Here is a 27827-nt window from a genome sequence, read left to right as displayed (position 1 = left end):
ATTAAGAAAGAATCAGGTGGTCCCTAACTTTTTTTGAGTAGTATATTTTAAGCTGATGTTTAAATGCGGATGTGTATAAGCCTCATTTCATGAACTGCTTTCAAAAACAGTTTGGATATCAAGTCACACTTTAACTCTGTGCAGCCCTCATTTAGGGCTAACAATTTATGGGTGTAAGTCAGAAGCTGATGGAGAGTAACCAGAGTATCTGAATGTCGTTTGTTTGAACCGACATTATGTGCATCAGTGGTTTTAACAGGGAAACAAAATGGTGTCTTGTGTATATACTACCTACATAACATGAGTTAGCTTTCATTATTAGGTTATTCCAGTGGCCAGAGCTGTACAGTCTATTTTATCTTGGAGATTTTCAACAATTGTATTTGTTGATTTTTTGCCAGTTAATTTTTCTTCTTTCATTCATTGCAAATCGAGAAGGAATTGGGTATTGAAATTTACTTTGAGTAATGAGAGTTTACATTGAGTATTGATAGTTTACACTGGGTATTGAGAGTTTACATTGGGTATTGATAGTTTACATTGGGTACTGATAGTTTACATTGGGTAGTGATAGTTTACATTGGGTAGTGATAGTTTACATTGGGTACTGATAGTTTACATTGAGTAGTGATAGTTTACTTTGGGTACTGATAGTTTACACTGGGTAGTGATAGTTTACTTTGGGTACTGATAGTTTACATTGGGTACTGATAGTTTACATTGGGTACTGATAGTTTACATTGGGTACTGATAGTTTACATTGGGTAGTGATAGTTTACATTAAGTAGTGATAGTTTACATTGGGTATTCAATTTATTTTTACTCTCTTGGGTCCAATCTATTAGGTTTTGTAAACCGATGAGTAGACATTTTAAACAAAATAATTCCAATTCTAGGCTGTTTCAGGTAACTTCTCATCCGCAAGTGTTCGTGTGCTCACCCTAGTGACACACATGTTGCATAACCTCAGGGATACATACCTAAGTTACAATATGCAAGGTGTTGCACATCTGTGCATTATCCACTGCGTTCCAGGTCATGTATATGTGGTTCACAAAAGATCAGTGAAAAGAACTGTACACAAGTTACACAAGTTACACAAGCTATATTGAGTGAATATGCACAGTTTTGTTATACAATTGGGTTACCAAATGTCTTCATACTCATCTGTACTGAGGCAACTGGAAAACAATTAGGTAATGGTGATTTTGTTTGTGCTTTTGAAGCAAATACACAGCTTATCTCAAACACTCGGACTGAAAAATTAATATTACTTTGAATTGTCAAGCAGTCATGGCTTGTGGCTCCATGCTGTCTGTAAGCTAGAAAGAAACCGAAAGGCGGGTCCTTAAGCACTATAAACATGATAAATGACAAGCTTTTTCATCGAGCTGTAATGTTATTATTAGGCTATTTAAACTACCGTATTCGACATAATAACCGCCCAGGGTGCTTTCAAAATTAGAAATAGGGGGCTCTTATTAGAATATTATTTTGGTGAAAAACAGCAGAGTTGATAGATTGTAAATTTCGTGGTTTATGCTGACAGCCTGAAATGTATATATACGACAGATATATAATTAAGAATGCATATAACCATCCTTAATGTGATAACACACATATTATACACGAATAAATAAGTCTTGTGTACATTGATCAACCGGAAGGGGAGCTAATTGTTCACTAGCCAATATATTAGCAAATATCACCATGGGCGCTTATTAGAGCAGGGTGCTTATTATGTCGAATACGGTAATACATCTTATCATCGCTCTTTGATAAAAGCTGCAAATTTGTCTACTGTCCAGAATAGGCAAGCCAAAAATGTTTAATATTGTACTCAGCGACATATCAAAACACACTGATAATTTCCCCAAACCAAACATGGTGTTCTCTGAATTCAAGTAATTTAATTTCTAACAGCTGCCTCGAAAAACTGCCGAAACAGATTCCATAGGGTGACATATTTCTGTCACTGTATAGTCTTGTCTAGACGTGATTAATTGGAGGCCGACATTATGTAGCCGGATATAGCTATGCCAATAATAAGTCATCATTAAACAACAAACAAAGGATTTGGCAGCGAGAATATTATGCACGGTGGAATGTTATGCACGGTGGAATGTTATGCACGGTGGAATGTTATGCACGGTGGAATGTTATGCATGGTGGAATGTTATGCACAGTGTGTACCATCGTCATCATCATCAGTTTTATCATTATCACTTCCACTAAATTTGGCACAAAAATCAGGTTTGTTGGTAAAAAATATATACACATACAAATTCCAATTTTAAATACATTTAACTTCAGTTATAACGACCTCACATGGACCACTAATTTTAGTTGGTGATAACCGTAGTTCGTTATAAGCATATATACAGCATACATACAGCAAATGGCTGGGACTAAAACATAACTTTGTTATATCGGTCAGTTCGTTATAAGCATGTTGGTTTTATACGTAGTTTACTGTATTTTGTTAATTTCATCTCATCATAATGTTTTGAAGTTTTTAAGATAAATTTTGAACAGGTTTAAATTACAGTAACTTATATAACATAATTATATTGAAAGCAACAGTAAATGAGGTGTTTGTAACATATTACTTATTTCTGGTCTGCAGAATAAAAAACAGTGCTTTTCATTATTCTATATCTCTTCACATGTCAATTGTCTGGAGTCCGAGGATTCGTATAACAAGTTTAAAACAAGTCTGACCTTATGGGTAAAGTAGCACAAAATCTGTATAAACGAGGAGCCAGGTGACAACTGGCTACAGAATTATAAAGCTGGGTGACCTAAATTACTCACAAACAGAGTCATGTTTTATTCATCATATCCATGGGCCAATGACCCTGGCACTTGGAGGCCGTAACTGCTGCTTCCGATGAACCTCATCTAACATTCAGCAATAAGTTTCACGGCATGGGTCACTTTTAGCATGGTCATATTAAGTCTTTCAACACCAGTCAACCAGAAGTGTTTTCTGCTGGGACACCAAGTTCCCAGAGACTCTTGTGTGATAGATGAAACCAACATTTATCAAAGAAAATATCTGCTTGTAAAATATATTTGCTACTACATGTTATACACCATTTGAAAGGTGTGATCCTATGGTTTATAAATATGAAAGTTATGTTTTTCACATTATTTAAAATAATGCATTTATTTATTTATAATAGATTTAATAAATGAATGATATTACAGGTAGGTCCATAAAAATATATACTATTTTGACGTGACTATGGCTTGGCCGGGAAACCGGCCTACGGTGTCTGGGGACTCAATGCTTCTTGGCTGGTATACTGGCCTACGGTGTTGAAAGAGTTTATTCAGCAGTGTTCCACAATAAAACTGGTCCACCGGTCCAAGTCTAGCATATTTTCTTTAGGATCAGTAAAATGAAAATTCTGGTCAGGTGGTCTGGTGTTATTCTGGGGACGAACAAAGTAATTCAAGTTTGTACGACTTTTGAAATCAGCAACAGATGAACTCTGAGCTCTAAGCAACACGAGCAACCTACACAATGGTTACCTTCTTGACTGGTTTCTCATTGTGTCTAGTAGAAATCCAACAGGACCAGTAGAGATCCAACAGGACCTGTAAATAATTGAATCTGGACCAGACAAACCAGTGAATGATATTAGGAGCAACAATCCAAGTCTCAGAGTCTGACCACATGATCCATTAGGTCGCCTCTTACAACCAGCATGGGTTGATGCAATCTACCTCTAAACAAAGATCTGAGGACATCCCATTACGGGTCACTTCAGAACGACCTTGCGCGAACTTTGACCGACCAATGGAATGACCAAACAGAAGGCAGCTTTCTTGTGCTTTACGGCACTAATTTCAAATTGGCGTCTATGCTTCGAAATATATTTTGACAAATTCTCGATTAAAAATTTGAAACCTAAACAAAAGAACATTCTGGAATGGCTAATAGATGGTCTAGATTGTATGGATTTAGTCGTTAAACCCGTAACTATCGTTCGGAATACCCTGTGTTAAAGTTTTTGAGGTTGGATGATTAGAAATAACATTCCGATTATCAATTTCATAATCTGGTAAGCGACGCTCTGATTGGTCGGATGAAAGGTCGTTCTGACGTGACTCCTAATGGGATGTCCTCAGATCTTTGTTTAGCGGTAGCGAGAACTGAAGTCTGATTTTAATGAGATTGGGGTTGATGGGGACCCTTTCTAACCCGGAATCCTCAGAAGCTTAGTTCAGAAACATAAACAAGATGCTGCTATAATCAACAAGCGGCAAGATTCAAACCTGCGAAGTCTGTAAGGCTAACAAAGGCAGTCTTCTGCCACAGTGACATAGAAGAACTGTGGAATTGACAAAGACATACTTATTAACATTAGAAAATTAAGACTAACTTATACTCGAACAAGGTTTGTATTGTTTGCTTGTTGTTTAACGCCGCACTCAGCCATATTCCAGCTATATGACAGCGGTCTGTAAATAATCAAATACGGACCAGACAATCCAGTGATTGACATTATGAGCATCGATCCCACTTAAAACAAAAATATTTATTAATGTGTATTTTATTAACATGATAACGGAGACGATACCGAGTCCTGCCCATTTATCTGTGATAACGGATACAAGAAGACATGTCTCCATCTTTACATACCAAATTTTGAAGCTGAAGAATACTCATTGCTCAAAGCCATGGATTTTATACTTTATAGTCAAGACTTCGAGTCAGAATAACCAAAAGAAATTATGTCACTTATCGTTTATTTGGTTATCGCCACCATTTCTCGGACACTTTCATTTCGGAAAAGATGTCAATTAACTACGATTGTTTTTTTTATGACTACAACCATGGTTATTCCGATACATTTGAGTTTCCCATAGCATCTGTACAAGAATTCCACATCCGACCACTGTCAAATCAGATAGTTTCTTTTCGTTTGCAAATAAATGCTTTCAATTCCAATGGGAAAGCTAAGCTCCCAATACGCCTTCATTTTAAACCAATTCAACACTTTGTATTCAAATAGATAGGAGGGCCTGAACGAACTGTCACCAGCTATGGGGAAGATGGCGACAATAGTTTCTTGTGGGAAGATGGTGACAATAGTTTCTTATGGGAAGATGGCGACAATAGTTTCTTATGGGAAGATGGCGACAATAGTTTCTTATGATCAGCAAACAATGAATTTTTGGTTTGGTTTGTTGTTTTACGCCGCACTCAGCAATATTCCAGGTATATGACGGCGGTCTGTAAATGATAGAGTCTGAACCAGACAATCCAGTGATTAATATCATGAGCGTCGATCCACGCAATTGGGATCGATGACATGCATCAACCAAGTCAGCGAGCCTGACCACCCGATCCCGTTAGTCGCCTCTAACGACAAGTACAGTCGCCTTTTACGGCAAGCATGGGTTGCTGAAGACCTATTCTACCGCGGAATCTTCACGGGTCGCGCACCACAGTGAGTGGCCCTCTTCTTTTATAAATACCAACCCATTCAGTTGTGACTTAAAAGACTGACTTTGCCCTAGAAACACCACACAAGCACATGCAGACACTCTATTGTGGCAGTCATGGCAGGGACAAAGGTGACGTGAAATGGGGTTTAACGTCGCGTCCAAGATTATTGCACTTATATAGCGACGTGCATGTACGTGTATGTGTTTGTGTGGCTGCTTGTACTAGTCCGGACTGATGCCAATTTATAGTGCTAGCTCAATGAGATACCATGCCGCAGTTTCACATGAATATCCCACTCAGACACAGTATACTGACTCTGAGCTGACCAGTCCTTGTTTAAGCCCCTTAATGCGGAGCGCCAGACAGGGTAACAGCAAGTACCATCTTTAAACGTCTTTTGATATGACGCGGCCGGGGATCGAACCCTGGACCTTCCGCTCTCCGGGTGGATGCCCTACCACTAGACCACGGAGGCGGTCGGCAGGGACAATGGCAATGGTTCGATGAATATACGACCACAAAGCTGTTGCAACAGAATAGATGTTACTAAATACTATCAGGCAAGCACCTGCTGCCTGCTTCTTCAACATGTGTTGACTGCATGGATTAAACTACCGTATATCGCTGTGTATAAGGCGACCCCACGTATAAGACGACCCCCCTGTACACGCCTTAAAAATCAACCCAAAATCCTATACTCCGTGTATAAGGCGACCTGAATTGAAACACATCACAAGTATGATTGATATAGAAGATTTAACGTGCGCTTTCCGACTGTAGCGTATTTCGCACACGGACATCACAAGTGCACACACAAAATAAAAATATGTTTATCTTGCGTTGTTGTTTTTTTCTACAATGATACGTCGCGTGTGTAACTCCAGCACACGTCGCCATTTTGTGTTTACACGGTACGACACCAAATTGGTGCCCGTAAAATAAAATTCATTTATGAAGTAATAACATATAAAAGACAATGGTGAGTAATTTAATCGCCAATTAACTATGTTGTATCTAACTAGGCTTATGTTTGCTTCACATTCAGCGTGTTTATTCCACAATCACTTGTACACACCGTCTCCAACACTTGTTAATACAACTGTAAAAACAGCGGGAATTGATTTCAGCTTCACCGGTTATCACATGTTAGGTCACATGTGCAATATGCAAATGCTTACCGGTACTTCCGGCTCTCTACTCACGGATGTTGATTGTTTTACCGTGTCAGGTGGTTTGACAATCTGCATCGAGGCGAGGGTCATTTCAACTTTATTTGCAGAAATTATTAAACTTTATTCAAGGAAAAGAGATACAAAACATGTTTATGTATTGAAATAGTTATTGGAACAGTTATTTAGGACGAAATGCGAAGTTTTATTGTCAAATGCTGGGCTGGCTATCGGACGCCGGTTGACATCGCCAGTGGAAAAAAATGTGAGATCTTCGACTCCGTGTATAAGACGACCCCCCTTCTTAGCCCCCTCATTTTAGGTACGAAAAACTCGCCTTATACACAGCGATATACGGTATACTGAAACTGACTTTATGTGCTCAGGTGTCATTAACAGACAAAAGAACTGTGTAGAGTAATCTCCCTTGATGTGGGGTGGTTCTGGGGATAAGACCAGATGTTGCTTCTAATTGATTTACCTAGAGACTAAAGAAGATCCTTTTGATAAGTTAATACAAGAGCTGTTACAGGTCAATACACTGCATGTTTCACATCATTTTATTCTCAATTTATTTATAAAAAAATACAAAATTCCCTAGAAATTGTTTGAAAGAAATATGCTTTAGACGACCGCAAAACCGACAGGAAATTTTTCTGCAACCAAAAAGACACTGATGCAAGATGCTTTACAATTTTTTTTTATTTAGGCTCTCATGAGCATTAATCCACGCAACTGGGATACGATGGCATGTTTCAACCAAGTCAGGGGCCTGACCACCCAGTTCCGTTAGATGCTTCTTACGACAAGCATAGTGACCTACTCTAACCATGTAACCACCCAATCCTAATTTATCAGCTCCTTCAACAAAGCAAGGTCAGGACACAAACAGCACAGACAGCACTTCAACACATGAATCAGCTGTCTTCAATCAGGCAACACAAACCTCAACACAACTCTCCAGGCCTACAAATAAAACCTTAAGTGATTTATAAGTGAGGGAATCAATACACACATTTGTAACAAGACTTCCACAAAGGAGCACTTGTCAAGCCACTGACAGATAAATGTGCATATCGGAATCAACATGAACTAAAATCTGCAATTCTTTTCAATGGAAAAGTTCCGGAAGCAAATACTTGAAAATGTTCACCTAGCCATTATATCCTCTTTGTCATAACCCCTCATTGACTACTGTCAGAGCACTGGGATGAATGTGCTGTGTCATACTCCAGCTCGGACTTTGACATGCTATGCGTTACATCAAGTGCCTTCTGTTGACACGGTATGCTGTCTGTTTCTGGATCAACAGGACACACTCTTCACAGCATTTACGTCTTCAAATTCTGGGAGTTCGCTTGTGCCAGGAAATAATTCACAATGGCACGTCAGCAGGCATATATACACCAGTTCTAGAGCGAGTGAGTGAGTTGGGTTCTAGAAGGGGCCAGGCTTAGTCTGACCAAAACAGTCTGAGTGTACCAAACACTTTGACTCACCATCAGAACTGATGACATATATTTTTCAATTAATATTTTTTCTGTTTGCCACCACACACCGAAATATATTTCAGCCATATGATGACGTCTGTAAATAATCGAGTCTGGACCAGATTATCCAGTGTTTGGCATCAAGAGCATCAATCCACGTATTTGGGATGCAACTGATTCTGTTTGTCACCTATTACGACAAGCATGGGTTGTGAACACCAATTCTAACGTGGATTTTATTTCATAGGGTTAAAGTATGGACTTTTATTTCCTAATATTGTGCTTCAAATAATACAAATACAAAAATGAGTTATGACATGCACAAATGGTTGAATAATGGTCATTAACAAGTTTCAACATTGCCATGGCAATCATTTTGATATTGGATCAGAGAAACACAAGCTTGGAGTGAGTGAGGAGTAATATTCGCAATATTCCAGCAATATTCCAACAATATCACAGCAGGGTACACCAGAAATGAGCTTCACACATAGCACCCACATGAGGAATCAAACCCGGGTCTTCAGCATGATGAGCGAACACTTTAACCACTAGGCTACCCCATAAGCTAGGAGCATATGCACATTATGAAGACAGATTGAACCAGATCCTATTTGATGGACCTGATTCACCATGTACACGGGATACAAGCAATCCAAATATGACATTAGTTTCATTCTATATTAGTCTGGAAGCATTAGCCCATCCTTCTCCGGTAATGGCACATAATTGTTTCAAATTGGACGTTGATATCAGTCCAGTTTCCAGTGTGGTGCAGCGATTGTAGAACACAGGCCCGGTTCTCATATTTCTTTAGCCAATAAATGTCCAATCTAGACGCCAGAAACCGGGGTCAGACGTTATTCTTATTTCAGCTAGTCCCAAAAAATATTTGCTACAGAGTTGCTATCTAGCTCACTGCACTGTAGTCCACTGGAAATTTCTCTAGTTCAAGTCACAGATAGCCTTGCTTTAAGTTCATGGACGTTTAGTAATTCTATCCTCCTAATGGGCAAGTCTAGATATGTGGACTAAGGACACCAGTCACTTAAATGAACAACTTGTTCTTATTATTTACATAATCTAGAAGTTATGATTTAAACTAATAATTATTGCCTTAGAGACTTGTGACTTAAGTCTTGGAATACAGGGATGTATCTAGGATTCCATACAATGCGCCTTTAATGTTCTTTTATTTTCGTAAATTCTGAGGAATTGGGAATTAATTAATTCAAATTGGAAATTTTTACCATCATTAGCAGCAGATATGGGGCTGAATATCAGCCTCTGAGCAGGTGTAGATATATCCCTGGAACACTAGCCTAGACTAGTTCATTTTGAACACTGTCATCAATCACAACAGTTCTGCTGACATAGTTTGCTATCACTGGTCGGCTGAAGCCAAGACTTCACTTGAAGCAAAACTAGGAAGTTTGCGACAGTGTGTGGTATACAAGATAACTGGGTTTCCATGGTGACAGGGGCTTTCTGTGTACCTTTATCAACGAAATGTTAACATATTTGTGTGAGTGAACAAGGTTACATTAACCATGCGCTTTCTGTCACGCCATTGCATGTCAGCTTGCCCCAAGTGATGCAGGTCTTAGAGGTCTACTTAAGCTGACAAATCTTGAAACTTTATGATGGCGAATTGGGGATTCAAACCCCTGACCATACGTCATGATAGGTTTCTGGCACGCCTAAGGGAGGCAACTCATGACAAATTCCAGTGCCCAAATGTCTGTGCATCTGGTGGTTCCAGAACTGTGAGTATGTGCCTGTTGGTGTAGTGTACAGTTGCAACATTCCAACGTCGGACCACCCGATCCATTTAGGTGAGGTGAGGTGAGGTGAGGTGAGGTGAGGTGAGGTGAGGTGAGGTGAAATTGGGTTTTAACGTCACGTTCAAGATTATTCCACTTACATAGCTACGTGCATGCACATGTGTGTGTGGCTGCTTGCACTAGTCAGGACCAATGCCGATTTCATAGTGCTGGCCCACTGAGATACCATGCGGCAGTTAACATGAATACCCCACTCAGACACAGTATACTGACTCCAAACCAACCAGTTCTTGTTTTAGCCCCTTAATGCCGAGTGCGAGGCAGGGTAACAACAAGTACCATCTTTTGGTATGACACAGCCTGGGATCAAACCACAGACCTTGACTCTCCAGGCGGACAATCTACCATGATCCATTTCATCACCTCTAATGACCAGCAGAGTTTGCTGGAGACCTATTATAACCCTGAATCCCAACAAGGCAGCAGTAATACAACCAGGATAATATGGAATAATTCACAAGTATGAAATGATTCTTGGTTATCAGCTTTTCTAGAACTAACATTATATCTGAAAACTTCAGACCAGTCTCCCTTTGATGACCACTATCAAGTGTCAAAGACGCTGTCTGATGTAACACAAGTTTCGGCACGATGTGTTAACCTATATAGAGATTTGGTTGGTTGGTTTGTTGTTTAACGCCGCACTCAGCAATATTCCAGCTATATGACGGCGGTCTGTAAATAATCGAGTCTGGACCAGACAATCCAGTGGTTAATATCATGAGCATCGATCCACGCAGTTGGGATCGATGACATGGATCAACAAAGTCAGCGAGCCTGACCACCCGATCCCGTCAGTCGCCTTTTACGACAAGCATAGTCGCCCTTTTACGGCAAGTATGCCCTATATAGAGAATGATGGTTATTCATCAAAGGTGTCTTCTTACAGTTAGGACCCGTGAAGATCTGGGCATCCTAGAATAGGTCTTCAGCAACCCATACTTGCCGTAAATAGTGATTATGCTTGTCGTAAGAGGCGACTAACGTGATTGGGTTGTCAGGCTCGCTGACTTGGTTAATGGGTGTCATCGTACCCAGATTCGATTGTTAACAGAAAGCCACCATATAGCTGGAATATTGCTGAGTGCAGCATTAAACAACAAACAAAACAAAATATCTTACAGTGAGATCCCTTTGTGAAATATTCTTCTCAAAAGAAGTTACAGAACAAAATTACAATAACTACATGACAATCGTTAATCTGTCATGCCATGACAAAATCCCAGGCCCCACCCCAGAATAATAAACGGCTGGCCCCTAAATCTGTCATGGCACGACAGATTAACTATAGCCATCTGAAAACATCAGGTGTTCTTTACTTTTTTTAAGTAGTATACAATTAGGTCTGTTCATAGCAAGGGATCCGCAGAGCCATTCCGTTAAATGCATGATTGGCGCTTTCCTTTTCATGAAGAGTATTCATGATCATAAGAGGCGGTGGGGTGGCCTAATGGTTAAAGTGGTCGCTTGTCATGCTGAAGACCCAGGTTTGATCCCCACATGGGTACAATGTGTGAAGCCCATTTCTGGTGTCCCCCGCCGTGATATTGCTGAAATTTTGCTATAAATGGTGTAAAACCATACTCACTCACGCATGATCATAAGGAGAAAAATCCATTGCCAGGCTTGATTGGGAATAGTTTCTAATTTCATTACGACTGAACAAGTTAAAACTGACGTCCTTCAGGTCAAGGCAATATTGTAGAATTACATTTCTTACATTTTTTGGTCTGTTTATAATGTTCAATGTTAGACAAAAGACTTTATGGAAGTTGAAATGCCAAAGGTGAAAATATATTTCAATCTCAAAAGGCAGCCATACTTATATCTGGGTTAGCTGGAAGTTAAAATAGGCGGCACAGCATGCACACTGTTTACAGGACGAGATAGACAGAAATGTTTCACAATGTGATACTACCATTGTTCAAAAACAAAACTGAAAACTGACAAAACAAGTCGTCCTGTTCCTGTTAATCATGTTGATAAGGCCTCGTGCTAAGGAAAGAATCATGGCTTCTTTGAAAGGAAAATACAAGCGTCACATCTTCAGATAAAATATTTTTATGAAGTCCTGAATGATTTTACATCATGTGCACTGTGTTAAACTTCAATCCACAGCTGTGACAGACTGCAAAATAAAATATGGGGCAATAGCTGATGATACAACAGTGCACAGGATAATAGTTGTCCACCAAATGACTTGAACATACAAGAAAACATGCTTTCCAAATAATGCTCTAGAAACAAAGAAAGATTTGCTATGTATAGTCCTGTTGACACACAAACATACATCTGTATGGTTAAAAATATGTTAATTAAAAAATACCATTTTCCTAAAGCAGGCCCACTCCACAAACTTACAGCAAAGCTCTTTCTCAAACTAGACAAGCTAAAAAACCTTTTGAACTTTTCTTTAATTAGGCTTATCCATGTTATTATTTCGCTTTTTGCTGACCTTTCAGATTTGAACACAAAAGCTAATTTAAAAAAAAGACTCTCAGAATTATCTCTGCTGTCTTGGCTAAATCTGCTGACCAAACATAATTATTGACACAAATGAACTTCACCCTGATATTGAGCTTGTCAACACTTCGGTAGCAATCCGCTTGTCATTTCCTCCCCGTTTCAGCAGCTCTTCCCTGTGTGGAGCCCCCACGTGCCTCATCATCCCATTAGCATTGCTATGTGGCACAGACACTTCACCGGACACTCCCAAACTAAAGGTCTCGGATCGAACAGGGTGTTTCGGTGTGACCTACCGCGGACATGTTCCCATCCTGTGTCGCGGAAGCTAAGTTCTGTCCCATTTCAATATCAACAGTCATATCACCCTGTTTTATCAATACTTAAAACAAACTCTGTATCTCATCTTTGTTTGAGATGTAACGGACGTAATTGATGACTTGTTTGACAGTTATTTATTCAGCTTACAAAACAAAGTTGGATGATTTGCCTCGTGGTTTTCTAGCAGTGGAGGGTCTTTCCTGAATGAAGAGCAAGCCGGGCCAACTGGAAATCCTCAAGCTTAATTCAAGTTGTTCAAACCCTCTATTTGAAAGCCTAATTTTATTATGCATAACATTCTACATGTTCTAGGAATATTGAGCAATTTGCAGGGTAGACTGAGATAGTCTCAGTTCCGCACACACCTCTAACTACAACTCCTTGGTAATCGAGAGCACATGAATTTGGACCCTTTAATCCCATCCCATCTATTTCATCTTCATTCCACTACTGGTAAGCAGTTCTTTCTTGCCAAAATATACATCAAGTGACATCAACTGCATTTTATATGACTATCCTAGACATGTGTGAACAAACTGCTCCTTCAAACCTAGACATGTGTAAACAAACTAGCGCTTCAAACCTAGACATGTGTGAACAAACTGATGCTTCAAACCTAGACAAGTGTGAACAAACTGCTCCTTCAAACCTAGACATGTGTGAACAAACTAGCGCTTCAAACCTAGACATGTGTGAACAAACTGATGCTTCAAACCTAAACAAGTGTGAACAAACATGACAAATGGGCACTTCAAACCTAGACATGTGTGAACAAACTGGCGCTTCAAACCTAGACATGTGTGCACAAACTGATGCTTCAAACCTAGACGTGTGAACAAACTGATGCTTCAAACCTAGACATGTGTGAACAAACTCACCCTTCAAACCTAGACGTGTGAACAAACTGGCGCTTCAAACCTAGATATGTGTGAACAAACTCGCCCTTTAAACCTAGACATGTGTGCACAAACTCACCCTTCAAACCTAGACATGTGTGAACAAACTGGCGCTTCAAACCTAGACATGTGTGAACAAACTGACCCTTCAAACCTAGACATGTGTGAACAAACTGATCTTTCAAACCTAGACATGTGTGAACAAACTGATCCTTCAAACCTAGGCATGTGTGAACAAGCTCACCCTTCAAACCTAGACATGTGTGAACAAGCTCACCCTTCAAACCAAGACATGTGTGAACAAACTCACCCTTAAAACCTACACATGTGTGAACAAACTGATGCTTCAAACCTAGACGTGTGAACAAACTGATGCTTCAAACCTAGACACGTGTGAACAAGCTCACCCTTCAAACCAAGACATGTGTGAACAAACTGATCTTTCAAACCTAGACATGTGTGAACAAGCTCACCCTTCAACCCTAGACACATGGGAACAAACTTACCCTTCAAACCTAGATATGTGTGACTAATGAACATGGCTTTTTAATCATGGCTTATCTGGGATTCTGACCCACAATCTGAAGATCCTGGCACATTGAAGGGGAATAACTCTGCACAGCGGATTACTGTATTAAGGTGCAGTTGATGAACAAGAAACCCTTACACCTGCCCTCACATAAATCAAAGGCTTTGTAGATATCATGTGACTACTGACACAGATTCAGACAGCCTACTTGATTGTCGATCACTCCGTACCCTACTTCTGACTTAAGTAGATTATCTCCCCTGATGAGCACATTCAAGGGTATGTGGTCCTTGCGCCTGGACAAGCAAGCTCAGAGCTTATTGCATGATTGTAGCTGACCTGGTTGGTGATGTCAGTATGCGGTAAGTCGGCTATTGGGACACTGGTCGCCTCAAGCAAGGGGACTGGTTCACCCTTTCTGTTATGTTGTGACCGCTCCTGCCTTTAGTGACTACACTTTAAAACAATTCACAGAGCTCCAGATAAGCTGCGTATCTGCGTGAAATACGCAGCAGAAATGCAGAAATACGCAGTAAAATATAATCCAAGAGTATCAAAATATGCAACGAACATTACAGATACGCTACAAAAATAACACTTGTGCGTTTCATCAAAATATTGTGAAGTAACCCTGCGTATTCTATTAGCAAATCAGCAACTTATTTTGAAATTATAAACGGGCATTCCGTCAACCTTGCCAAACTCCACGATGACAGTTGCATCATGATCATTTGCCATCACACTTTCGTGTGGAAGTATCGTGGTATTTTTGAGTCCTATAAAGCTCTCAAACCCACACGGCACCAGTTTGCAGGGACTGGATGAATAGTGTTTTTAAATATTTCACTTAAATACCCACATGTGTAAAAACTAGTGGGTAACAGAAATTTGAATACGCAGATAGAATTACTGATACCCAATGATTTTAAAATGCATGGGTAAAATACCACAACACCAAAAGCTTATCTGGAGCTCTGTATTCAGCATGGTCTATTCACAAAAAACATAATACGCCTCTTGCACAAAATATGGTTGATCCTTAGTTTGTTTGTTTGTTTGTTGTTTAACACCTCACACAGCAATATTCCAGCTATATGACTGTGGTCTGTAAATAATCGAGTCTGGACCAGACAATCCAGTGATTGATGTTATGAGCATCGATCCACACAATTTGGAAACAATGACATGCATCAACCAAGTCAGCAAGTCTGACCAACTGATCCTCCTTGTCGCCTCTTATGACAAGAACAGTCGCCTTTTAAGGCAAGCATGTTGCTGAAGACCTATTCTACCCCAGATCTACACAGGTCTCCAGGCCTTAGTAAAGCTTTCAAACAGTTTTATAGAAGACATGTGGAGGTCATTTCTAAATTTTACTTATCCGTTACAGACCGATGCTCGATGCAAATCCCCATATGACCTGTACCATATGGTTCTGTGTTGTTTCAGATGAACAATTGACTTGCCTTTGCATGTGTTTTCGCGGACACCTGGTATCATCACTATTTGAAAGTGGTTCATAGAAACATGCTTAGTCATTGTACACTGTACTCTGCTTTTAGTAGATATTTCTTATGTTAACCATGTTAATGAAAAGTATGTTATTTAATTTATTATTAACCACAAGTTTGATGAATGTTATCATCTGTGCATCAGGACCAGTGCCACAGAAATAATTACTTGTCCCACAAAAAGTTATCAGAGTCTTGAAAAAATCTGCAAAACATCAGCATGTTCAACAAAATACAAATTCAAAAAACCTTTTTAAATGAATATTCCTTTAAACTTAAGACTCTGGCATTACATATCACTCAAAAGCCTGTCAAACTACCTTCATCTTAAAATGCCTGGCCCTTATAAACATGTTCATTGCCATCTTGTCTATCACATGGGGCATCACATCGGCTAAGCTCATTGCACAGTAGTACCAGTTAGGATAAAAAACAACAATATTTTCTGACACCTGTGGCCAGCTGGCCCCGTTCCACAAAGCGACCTCAGCTCCGGCTGCAGCAGCAGCGCCTATATTTTAACATAGACTTACAACAGTTGTAGTGCTTGGATTGCTTTGTGGTCCGAGCTCTGCTCCACCTCACAGAGGGGCGTAATGTTAAGTCTGGACTAAACAAACAGAGCTGGAAATAGCTGACTTGATTGTTATCACAGGTAGAGACACAGCCACTAGCCTGTTAGTCCGAGAATATTGAAAATCTAGATGGACTAGTTGTTTATATTACATAACCACTAGACCTAAAGAGCTGCAGACTGTTTGATATGACCAATGGCGTCTACCCCTGTTATCCTGTGACAACACTATTTTGGTGGAGTTATCATTAATGTCCTATCACTGGTTATCCCATCTGTAAATTAACAATTTTTAACTTGAATTTTAACTTTAAAAAATACAATACTTTTGTAACTTTTATGTAATTCATATAAAACTTTAAGCAATTCTAATGAGTGGAGTGGCACGGCATGGAGCAACATAGCTAACTAGGACTTCTTTAGTTAATAGCTTATTTTAAGTAGGTTAAATGAAACAATTACATTTTGGGGGAAAATAAGACCTCTTTCCTTGCAAACTGAGAGACCACAAGACAATCATAATGAGGGTGATTATGTGATTTTAACCCCATGAGCATTGGCTGAAAGGCCTACAAACCCCAAGATGAAACTCTGCCGAGCATTTTCCAATGCCATCGACAACTTGGACCCTGAGCCCCCCTTTCTCTCCCTTCCCCGCAAAGCACATGCATATCAGACAACTGTGACAGTCCTACACATTCAGGCCTGGGCCCCCTTCCACAAAGCGACTGTATGACAATCGTCAGCCTGTTAAAATATGGGAGTTGCGATGACCTTATCGCTACAATCACTTTGTGGAACTAGGCCCTGGAATGCCTACTGGTCTGCTTGTTTGTCCCCTGTTGGCATGTAAGCAATATGAAAAGAGTCAGATCCTCTATGGAACAGACCAAATTCAGTCATTCTGAATATCGTCCCCAAACTTCCTATTGTCGCAGAACATATCAAATACTAACAACAGTGTTACCATGGCTACCTTTTCTTACTTCACCTTGACCTGTGTGACCTTTGACCTGAGCAAACAACTTAAACTTAATTGGTAATAAATCTAAAACGTGTATGGCCAAGAGCATGAAGAGCTAAGTCAACATGCAGCCACAAAGGCAATTTCAGATAAAGCCCCCAAATAACTCCAATGCTAACCATGAGAAATATTGAATTACATGTTTTTCTTTTTCACTGGGAGAGATAAAAATGTAATCAAGATAAAAAAAATGATGTTATTTTTCACATAATTTGAGATTTTCATGTATCAGTCACAAAACCATGGCAACTGTACAGATGTGTGTATCAATCGCATTCTTAATCCAAACAGTGAATGAGTGAGTAAGTTTGGTTTAATGCCTCTTTGAACACTATTCCAGTTATTCCCTGTGTCAGCTTGATGTGGGAGGTAGCCTGAAGTGAAGCAGGTTTCAAATGTTTACCACTTTGGTGAAACCCAAGAACATGGGTATGGTACTGACAAACTTTGAATCATAATCAAAGAGAACCGGGATTTGAACCCAAGAGCATCTCATTTCTACATGGCGAAATTTGGCGCCTTAGACGACAGGGCCACCCATGCCCTCTACTGTGTGAGTGCTTGAGTATGGTTTTACGCCGTGTTTAGCAATATTCCATCAATATCAAGGCAGGTGACACCAGAAATGGGCTTCACACATTGTACCCATGTTGACTACTGTATGAGGGAGTGGCCACAATATACAGGTGAGTGACCGGTGCTTACATCCCAGTTATCACACGGCTGCCTGTTAAATATCAAGTCTGGGTCAGGCAAACATGTGGTTGATAGTATGAGGATCGGAATACGACGACATACAAGTCACACATTTACGCAAATCCTTCAATAAGCACTAGACACCAAGGATCTACTCTGCCCCAGGATGTCCACAAGGTAATCAGAATAATCAAGTTGGTCCACATGATGACCAGCCAGCAGACCAGTGCATCTGATTGGCTCCAGTTATCACACCTCACGGAGCTGCAACTATTTACTTCACAATTGGACACTTCCCAGTTCATCAGGGACCAGCTAAGGCTGTCTGGATGTAGACTTGACGCAGGTTTATTAGATGACACTATCAGGATTACACCGGGTCCATTTCGAATCAAAGTAAATTTGAGCCAAGTCAACAAATTTCGTGTTGAATGACGCCAGCCTAAATCTTCCTTATTGGTGCACGGTGATTTAAAGCGATCTATAACCAGGACATTCTGTGCATGTTCCGATGGAGAAATAGTTTGTCTACAAACTCAATTGAATGTATTTTTATGACTTTCTTAAGTGTTTAAGTTATACCTGAGAATCCAACCATGCTGAAGAGTTTGAAAAAACCATTGTGTGCGCACTGGTTGGCGCAGTCTCACACCCAAACAAGTGCTTAGCAAATATGTCATTTGCAACCAAGTAGACCACTTCATAGTACCCTGCAGTATTTACACACACTTCAAGTGAGAATTTTAATGAAGCAGTTTTAGATAAAAGCTGCAATGGGTCTTACCTTTGCTAAATTGTACGGGGCAGGTGAATAAATGTCATTTGAAATGAAATTTGCATGGTCATAAGTGAGTGACAGTGATATTGAAAAATATTTTGAGTAAGTGAGAGCTATTTTGAAAGTGATAAGAGGTGAAGTGAAACAGGGTTTAACGGCGCATTTAAGATTATTGCACTTATTATGGTGATGTGCATGCACTTGTGTCTGAGGGGTATCTGTCTGTCTGTCACTTCTTGTTTTAGCCTCTAAAAATGCCGAGCGCCAGGCAGGGTAACAACAAGTATCTGGGCAGATGTCTACCACTAGACCCAGAGGTTAGTGATGGCGATTATGAGTGAGTGAGGCAAGTGATAGCATATATTCAGTGTGTGTAAGGGTTTGAGTCAGTACTGTATGGCGCAGCATCGGCCATCAAGTCTGATACAGTAAACCCTGACTGATTGACAGCCCCTGCTAACAGGGTACTCTATGGGCAGCATCAGCCATCAAGTCTGATACAGTAAACCCTGACTGATTGACAGCCCCTGCTAACAGGGTACTCTATGGGCAGCACCGGCCATCACGTCTGATACAGTAAACCCTGACTGATTGACAGCCCCTGCTAACAGGGTACTCTATGGGCAGCATCGGCCATCAAGTCTGATACAGTAAACCCTGACTGATTGACAGCCCCTGCTAACAGGGTACTCTATGGGCAGCACCGGCCATCACGTCTGATACAGTAAACCCTGACTGATTGACAGCCCCTGCTAACAGGGTACTCTATGGGGCAGCACCGGCCATCACGTCTGATACAGTAAACCTTGACTGATTGACAGCCCTTGCCAACAGGGTACTCTATGGGGCAGCACCGGCCATCAATTCTGATACAGTAAACCCTGACTGATTGACAGCCCCTGCTAACAGGGTACTCTATGGGCAGCATCGGCCATCAAGTCTGATACAGTATACCCTGACTGATTTACTTGAAAGAACATAAAAAACATTTGATTCTTTCATATTACAATAGTTAATCTGTCATGCCTTGACCAATTAACTGTAGTAATATGAAAATATTCGGTGTTCCTCAACTTCTTTTGAGTAGCATAATATCAACATGAAGACTTAATATCTTGATCTGGTTCACACATCGAGCGCTTAGCTAATAGAAATTCCCATTATGTCTGGCGGCTAAAACAGATCCATCAGAATATATACTTAATTACCTGCCTTGGCCAAAACTGGCTGTCAAAGATAGGGAGGTACTAAAATAAGCCTCATTACACACTGTAGCAAATGGTATCAACAAACAGGATAAAATACCAGATGTTCCATCAGCTGATCAGATGATATAGCCACATTAACCTAGGAAAATATAGAACATAACTGATGTCATATAAAACAATATCGTCATAGTTATTAATTTTTTTTATAATTTAAAAGTAATTTTTTTTTTAATGACATTCCAAATAATATGTATTCATACAATTATAAACATGATTAAGCAAGGACAGATTATCAGCTTTGTTAAATAACATCTTATGTCATATTGAATTATTTATGAATTGACTTCAACCTAAAAACCTGTGCAAACATTTTTTCATTCATCAATAACTACAAAAATGTTGTCACTTCTAATAAAAAATATGTCAACATTGAAAACTCACAAAATGTAGACAACAATATGAAATCAGTGTCTTCGTTCAGCACACAAAAGCAACAAAACCCACCCTCATTCTATTACAAGCCAATCAGGAAACATTAGTCTGTTAGTAGGAGTTAGTAGACATAAACAAAATCAGTTTATAGAAACAAATGCCAAAAATATTGCTTGGTTTGCCAATCAAATGCAGCAGAACCACTTGCAATTTATTTATTTAACAATAATTGCTACAAACACAGTATTATTACCATGACTACCCACAAAGAGATCTTTCCACCAAAGCCTGTCTCTACCCTGCAGCTACTATTGACATGCTCCTTGTACATGATGAATATTGCTAGTCTAACTTGAACCTCCGGTCACAGTGCAGGCTGACTTGAGCTGTTTCCATGTCAACTTGACCTGCACAAGACCTGCATACCATCACTACCAACATCTTCCTTCCACCAATGTGCTGTTCACTGACAAACGCGCGACTCATTCAGTGTCAGTCATGGACTCTCAACAATACAACTCTAAATAAACGCTTTACTTTAACCGTTGTCCACAAAATGTATTTTTAATTATATGTTTCGAGAGATGTTTGACAAAGATTACCTGGCATTATCACTGTTCAAGTTTTGTGTGCATGTATTTGAAGAGAACTCAGGGAGAACACAATAACAGTACTATGATGGATGGAAATTCAACCAAAGAAAGAATCTGGAGGTCACTGGCTTGTCTTGAGAAGAGATGAATCTTTCATTAAACAAACCCAGACAAGATTTCTTTAGATTTCTGATTACATGCCATGCCATAATTCTTTCATACTACCATATTTGATCTGCCATGCAATGACAGATCAACAATAGTAATATGAAAGAATCGGGTGTTCTTTACCTTCTTTTGTGTGGTATACCGTATTCGACGTCATAAGCGCCCAGGGCGCTCTCAAAACTAGAAATAGGGGTCTCTTAGAATATTATTTTGGTGAAAAAAACAGAGTTGAAAGATAAATTTCGTGGTTTAAGCTGACAGCCTGAAATGTTTATGTACAACAGATATATTGTTTTCCAGAATTTAATTTCCATTAATTAAGGGTGCATATAACACACGTGTGCGTATTATAGGTGCATAAATATGTCTTGTGTACATTCATCAATCGGAAAGGGGTGCTTGGGATTGTTCATTAGCCAATATATGAGCAAATATCGCCTTGGGCGCTTATAAGAGCGGGGTGCTTATTACATCTAATATGGTATATGCACGACTTATTAACTATAGAGATATGAAAGAATTGGGAGTTATTTAACATTTTTTGAGGGGTACATAATTTAAAGGTGCAAGGGTAATCTCAGAGAAGAAATCTAGACTTACCAACGTACACCTGCTAGGGGTATTTGGTTATTTTTCAATGAGAGACTAGCTGTCTTAAAACCTAATTACACAGAGCGACTACGTATGACTACCAATGTTCAGGGGTGTTTAATTACGATGCCCGACTTGCCTGACCCGTGAAAACAAAGTGCCGGGCAAGTGGGAAAATATATTTTAGTTGCCCTCAAGCGAATATGAAAATCAGTGGTATTAACTTTAAAACTTAGAAGATGCATCGTGTGTTTGTCAACTGCAGATGAAGTACCTGACTAGTCAATTTTTCTATTCAGCACATCTTCCATTAGCTGTTGCTTCATTTTTCTTGTCAAATTAAAGTTTCCTTCTTTTCTCTGATTTAGCAGGACAAGTTGAAAATCAGGCTGGACATTTTTTTGTAATTTTAAAGTAGGAAATCTGGTACTTGAACACCCCTGATGTCAATTCAAGTCCATCCAAACCATATTGCACATCACCCCAAATAAATTATTATTGATTTTTAGAAAAAGGCCTGGGTGATTCCAGGAGGAGGAGATGTTACTGTTAACCTTCTGGGGCCTCACAGGCAGCTCCCCAGGGAGCTGAGAATGAAAATTGGGGGAACACTGATCTTTTGACCGGGTAATAATGAAATGACATGGGCATTCACTTGGCGAATGGAATTTGAGGCATCATAAATTTACTTTATTGAATTATCATCTTACTAGGGCTGCAACGAATACACTATGAGACGAATACAATTCGTATCACGAATATAGGGAAACGAATACGAATATTAATTCACGAATACAATAACAAGTCAGCAGTTGATGTATTGCTTGTTATGTTCAGTGAAGCAATAACAACAAAATATTTGACATGGTTTGTTAATTATTAATATATTATAAATTTCTATACTGCACTTATCCAGGTGCTAGTATCTGCTCAAATGCGACAATGACCAGTGACCACAATACTGTCAAATTAAATAGTATAAGAGTGTTGTCTTTTGAAGAAATCTATGCATATAATATGTTCTTAAGGATATTTTTATGTAAATGCACATGATTGCATGTTCATAAATATTCAATTCAAGTGGCCACGAATAACGAATTCAATTCAAGAATGGATACAGTTCGATTCACCAAATACGCGAGTGAATCGTAACAGCCCTAGTGCCGACACAAGGTGATGGGCAAACGAAAGTGCCCAAAGGCCAGGCAATCAATACATGACAGTTACCCATCAACATACAATCAACAAATCCCACCTGCATTGATACAACTCAACACAGGCGTTGATTGTTTATTGTACCTGTCAAGTCACCTGTAATACACAACTTGTCATTACCTTACCTGATTATTGCACCTGCATACTGTCTGTAACAGACAACCAATCTTCGCTAAGTATAGGCAAAGACTGGGAGGGACTACAATAGACCTCACTCCACATGTTAGAAACAGTTAAGTTAGTTAGTGCATGGTCAAAGACAAAGGAGCCATGGTTTAAAAACAAAGGAAACAGTTGATAATTATTACCGATGCTTATCCATGTAATATGGTCAATACCAAGTGACAGTTGACGATCAGAGAAGCGTTGCAATATGGTAGATACCCTGCAGATTACCATAGAAACCATATCAGACAATGGAAAAGGTTCACGAACTGATTACTGTTTATTTTATTTTACAAATTCATTAATTTCTATAATAACTAATCATGGTAATAAGTCTTGTTTTTCATCACAATCATTTGAAATACAAAAATTAAAATTACTGCCCCATGACATTTTGTAATTATTCCAATGCAATAGTTATCTTAATACCCTTCCAACTGTGAGTGAATGAGTGATTGAGGTTTAACTCTGCTTTTAACAGTATTTCAGTTATCATGGTTATACCTATACCGTGTCAGCCTAATGTGGGAGAAAAGCCTTAAGTGATGCAGGTCTCTGACCCTTAGCACTTTCTGAAACCCACGAGCACGGGTATGGTGCTGACAAACATAGAAACATAATCGGGTCGATCCAGGATTTGAACCCACAATCATAGGTTTCTGTGTGCCCAAGGGATGCAACTCCAGCGAACTGTGGCACCTTAGATGACAGGGCCACCCATGCCTCAATCAGTACTTGTGTACCTCTGGAAAAACAGGCAGTGTTCTTGTACACTCTGCAGAAAGGAGTGGTGTTCAACTTTCTTCCACATGCATATATGGTAAATACTAGGGCTGCCATGAATACACTATGAGGCGAATACGATTCATATCACGAATATAGGGTAAAGAATTCGAATATTAATTCACGAATACAATAACAGGTCAGCAGTTGATGTGCAATTTATTATATTCAGTGAAACAATAACAAAACAAATTATTTGACATGGTTTGTTCATTATTGATAAATTATACATTTATATACTCCACTTGTCCAGGTACTAGTATCTGCTCTAGAGCAACACTGACCAGTGACGACATTACTGTCATATTAAATATTATAAGAGCGTTGTCTTTGAAAGAAATCTATGCATATAATATGTTCTTATGGATACAGGTACAGGGTATGTAAATACACCTGATTGCATATTCATAAATATTAGATTCTATTGGCCACGAATAGCGAATTCAATTCATGAATGGATACGGTTCGATTCACTGAATACGCAAGTGAATTGTAAGAGCTCTAGTAAATACCTACTATGGTACACCCCGTGATTGACAGTCAATAATGACGATGATTTCACACTACAATTAAAAGCATTCCAGCTGTAGGAGGTGAGGTGAAATTGGGTTCAACGTCTCTCCCAAGATTATTGCACTTATATAGCGACATAGAGGCACATGTGTGTGGCTGCTTGTACTAGTCTGGACTAATGTTGATCTTATAGTGCTAGCCCACAGAGATACCATGCTGCAGTTTTAACAAGAATACCCCACTCAGACACAGTATACTGACGCTGAGCCGACCAGTCCTTGTTATAGCCACTGAAAATGCCAATCACCAGGCAGGGTAACAACAAGTACCATCTCTTAATGTCTTTTGGTATGATGTGACCGGGTATCAAAAATAAGTTATAGGTAAAAAATGTCATGTTTTCATGTCCTTCCATCTGCCAAATGCCTATCAAAGACTTCATGCCATGAGTGAGTGAGCATGGTTTTACGCTGCTTTTAGCAATATTCCAGCATTATCACGGCAGGGGACACCAGAAATGGGCTTCACACATCATACCCATCTCAGGAATCAAACCCAGGTCTTCGGCGTGACATGCAAATGCTTTAACCACTAGGCTACCTGACCACCCCACTTCATGCCATGACAGATTAATTATAGTAAAATGAAAGAATGGGTGTTCTTTAATTTTTGTTGAGCAGTACAGTAAAAATGTTGTGTCGAATGTGAACACATGGTGGACCTACATAAATACTTCGCATTTTCTGAGAGTCGACAACTGAAAATGATGAATAAAGTAGGAATATGCAGGGATCAAGCTTTTACTTTGTGACAACCGTAAGTTCGACACATCAGAGATCGACAACCGTAAGTTCGACACATCAGATTGACACAATGGAGTTTCACTGTACAGCTGTATATATAATCCCTTCCTTTGTGAAACTGGACACTGTCTTTTGGCAAACAGATTCCTCCAGGTCCGACCATGATGACAGGCTGGTGCTATGTCTAAACACTGCAATTAGTGCCATGTTTTAACAGTAACATTGTCTCTGTGTAATCGACTGCTAGATTACTGTACATCATAAACCTTGAAGTAATAGACAACAGTTGGTTTTAATGATTAAATTAATTGGCTTCGCAGCTACAATGGAAATAATCTTTTATCAATCAGGGACATCAGTCTACTGATTTTCAAAACGAGTCAACCTTGTGAAAAAAACTAACAGGTTTTTTTTAAATTTTGCTCAAATTAACACCAAATGTTGTGTTATGCTGCTGTGAACAATATTCGAGCTACACCACCAACAGCCTGTATATAATCGAGTCTAGTTTTTTCTCCAAAATTGTGTTATTCATTGATGACGCCACTTGTATAGAGATGTGCAGGCACGTGTGTGTGGTTTTGTTTCTGTTAGTGGTAGTCAAGGGCCAGCGGTTTTATAGTGCTAGACCACTGGATACGATGCCACAGTTTAACATCGATCCCCAGTCAGACACAGCATACTGACTCCCAGCCGACCAGTCTTTGTTTTAACAGCTTAATGTAAGGTGCCAGGCAGGGAAACAACAAGTACCATCTTTTCAACAACATTTGGTTTGACATGACAGGGACCAAACCACCAACATCCCGCTCTCCGGGCAGACACTCTGTCCACTTACCCACGGAGGTGGTCCCGATACATTATTTTACTGAATCATGACATAATCAGCCAAGCCACACAATGTAAGGTGAAGGTGAGGTGAAATGAGGTTTAACGTCATGTCCAAGATTATTGCACTTATATAGCGACGTGCATGCATGTGTGTATGGCAGCTTGTACTAGTCCGGACTGATGCCGATTTATAGTGCTAACCCACTGAGATACCATGTCGCAATTTAGCATAAATACCCCACTCAGACATAGTATACTGACTCTGAGCCGACCAGTCCTTGTTTTAGCCTCTCAATGCCGAGCGCCAGACAGGGTAACAACAAGTACCATCTTTTAACATCTTTTGGTATGACGTGGCCGGGGATCGAACCCCGAACCTTCCGCTCTCCAGGCGGACACTCTACCACTTGACCACGGAGGCGGTCCACACATTGTAAGAACCCAATGCTGAATAGTGGACACAAACAAGCAAGGGGAATATTGGTGGCCTTATCTGCCCAGAACCAGTGTCAGTGCGACAAATAACTGTGTAACAGAAAACCATGGGAAATAAAACAAAGACTGCATCATCAATAAAATGCTTGATACCATCAGAGACCATAAACTTTAATGATCTCTCATACAATGTATACATAATTGTTTGGTTAATGTTCTCAAAGCATGTGTCAAACAGTATAGAAATTGATGTATAGACTGTTATACAACGACTGCCTGTTACAATGTGTCATACAGTAATATTGTTATAGTACGCAGATCCCCAACAGCTGATACGAGTATTGTCCGTGTTACTAGTACTTATAATGCATTCTGGGGTATAACACAAAATGCTACCATAGTATCATTTCCAGTTGATTCACAAGTCAACAAACCAAATGAAAGAAGGTGTTTTCCTACTACAGGCTATTTTGGGGGTCAGTCGCACCATACCATTTCAATAAATAATGGCGGCCAGAGAGGAAATGTCAAAAGCCTTTAAACTGCATATCGGTCGCAGAGTATAATCACACAGCCAAACTATAAAACTGAATCGCACGACATGTAAAACCGAAATATGTACTTACATTTAGTGCCTAGCCGGCAGATACACTGAAGATGGGCTGTAATTCGGCTTCTATGAGGTCGTATGCTCCAGGAGTTGGCGATGCTTAGACTGTCGTGCTCCGACGTGTGGGTTAATTGGGTAACAATATAATGACGCTCCAACTATCATTCAATCAAGAGCTTGTGTTAATTACATAACATTCGTCGCGTGCACTGCATATGCACTCGCTGAAAGAAGGACAACAATATACGAATATCCACCTTTGTTTACAATCACCCCCGAGGTCACAGTGAGCAGGTGTTTCTGTATTCCTCCGCCGTTATATAGTGCGTTCTGTCGCACGCATTGCCCAGGTTTAAGTTATTGAGGTGCTATAGTCTCTACACGTAAACCCTAGGTTGAACAGCTTACTTATAATTCCCTTTCCGTCTGAAATCGCAATGTCGGCACACGCATGCTAGCTCGGTTCCAATGTATGCGCATTAATTCTTGTCTCTGGAGCCTGATTGGCTCCTGAAAATATGACATCATCGAGATAGTCTCAGGGTTGATATCACACCTCAAGTGATTATTTATATTAGACATATAAAGAAAATTAATGGTGTGTCAGATTTGTCTGATCAAGTGGAAGTCGGATGAATCGAGTATAAGATTAAAATTTTAAAAATCTAAGCAGAAATTCGAAACATAAATAATCTGAGATGCATCGTTAACAATGTGTATCAGA

General features: G+C 39.7%; 1 protein-coding gene across 1 annotated transcript in view; it reads right to left on the bottom strand.

Moving 5' to 3' along the window:
• LOC124133352 (signal peptide peptidase-like 3) overlaps positions 1–27575 on the bottom strand; it is a 68096-nt gene extending 40521 nt beyond the window's left edge. The window contains exon 1 of the mRNA XM_046497727.2: positions 27120–27575. The gene's annotated coding sequence lies outside the window, so the exon portion shown is untranslated. The remainder of the gene's footprint in view (positions 1–27119) is intronic.
• Positions 27576–27827: the final 252 nt, after the last annotated feature.

Source organism: Haliotis rufescens, unplaced genomic scaffold (genome assembly GCF_023055435.1).
Source record: "Haliotis rufescens isolate VD_foot unplaced genomic scaffold, xgHalRufe1.0.p SCAF_21, whole genome shotgun sequence".
Taxonomy (NCBI): Eukaryota; Metazoa; Mollusca; class Gastropoda; order Lepetellida; family Haliotidae; genus Haliotis; species Haliotis rufescens.
Note: the sequence above shows the minus strand (reverse complement) of the source record. Positions and strands in the feature narration are given on the sequence as shown.